The following is a 1,317-nucleotide window of genomic DNA, read 5'->3' on the forward strand; positions in this document are numbered from 1 at the left end:
CTTCTTTTCCACTCTCTCTCTCTCTTTTTTTCGATTTGAACACTCTTCATTCATCAATAGGGTGTACAATTTGCCTCATGTCATATTTCTCCAAAATCTTATTTGCATTCATAGACAATCCTAATTCTTGAGTTTTATCATCTCAAGGAAAATGACTAATGCCTCATAAAATAAAAGACATGTATGGAGGTAACATCTCTATCAAATTCTACAATCCCATGTCCTCTGCCCTTGACTGAGAAGTTGAAGGAAAGCTTTTCAACAACTTTTATTGAAGACCTTGAATAGAAGTCATTCACTACAGAATGAATCCTCAGAGGTCTGTCTGTTTACCCGTGATGTTTGTTATTCATCAAGGAGTGAAGAAGAAAATATTGAATGTGGGTTTTAATTGATTTCTTAGAGAGAGAGGAAGGGAGAGGTAGAGAGAGATAGAAACATTAATGAGAGGGAAACATCAAAGGGCTGCCTCCTGCATGTTGCCTACTGGGGATTGAGCCTGCATCCAGGCAATGTGCTCTGACTGGGAATTGCTCCAGCGACCTCTTGGTGCACGGGTCGATGTTCAACCACTGAGCAACATCAGTCAGGCAATAAGAAAATATCATAAACTAGTGGCCAGGTGCACGAGATTCTTGCACTGGGGAGGGGAGGGGTCCTTCAGCCCAGCCTGCAGATCTCTCTCAGTCAGAGATCCCGGGGGGGATGTCTGTCTGCCGGCTAAGCTGGCAGTCAGACATCCTGCTTGCAGTCCGGCGCTCTCTCTGTCCAGGACCCCTCACTCCTTCCTGCCCTCCTGTAGCGGAGGCAGGAGAGATTCCCACTGCCGCTGCTCTCACCAGCTGTGAGCCCAGCTTCTGGCTAAGCAGCACTCCCCCTGTGGGAGTGCACTGACCACCAGGGGGCAGCTCCTGCTTTGAGCTTCTGCCCCTTGGTGGTCAGTGTGCATCATAGTGACTGGGTGTTCTGCCATTCAGTCGATTTGCATATTATGCTTTTATTATATAGGACTAGAAGCCCCTTGCAAGAAGATTCCTACAAGAATAGGGCTTCGCTCCCACCTCGGCTGCCCCGGCTCCGTCCCACCTCCTGCCTCCTCCCGCATCCTCCTACCGCCACCACCTCCACGGCTGCCACGGCCACCACCGCCATTGCCACCGCCTCCGCCACTGCCACCACCACTGCCCCCGCCTCGCAGCGGCAGCCTCAGCAGCTGCCTGCCGCCCAACCCCCACCAGCCGCCTCCCACCCCTGCCTCCAAAGTCTCATGTTTCAGATCCTAGATATCTCTGTGCTGCTGTCTAGAGTACTCCAGCT

General features: G+C 51.1%; 1 long non-coding RNA gene across 1 annotated transcript in view; it reads left to right on the forward strand.

Annotated features, from left to right (window-relative positions):
• The window catches only part of LOC107184177, a 1,553-nt gene extending 1,120 nt beyond the window's left edge, over window positions 1-433 (forward strand). The window contains exon 3 of the long non-coding RNA XR_001515008.1: window positions 244-433. This is a non-coding gene — a long non-coding RNA (uncharacterized LOC107184177). The remainder of the gene's footprint in view (window positions 1-243) is intronic.
• The last annotated feature ends 884 nt before the right edge of the window (window positions 434-1,317 follow it).

Source organism: Myotis davidii, unplaced genomic scaffold, assembly GCF_000327345.1.
Source record: "Myotis davidii unplaced genomic scaffold, ASM32734v1 scaffold16685, whole genome shotgun sequence".
NCBI classification, from domain to species: Eukaryota; Metazoa; Chordata; class Mammalia; order Chiroptera; family Vespertilionidae; genus Myotis; species Myotis davidii.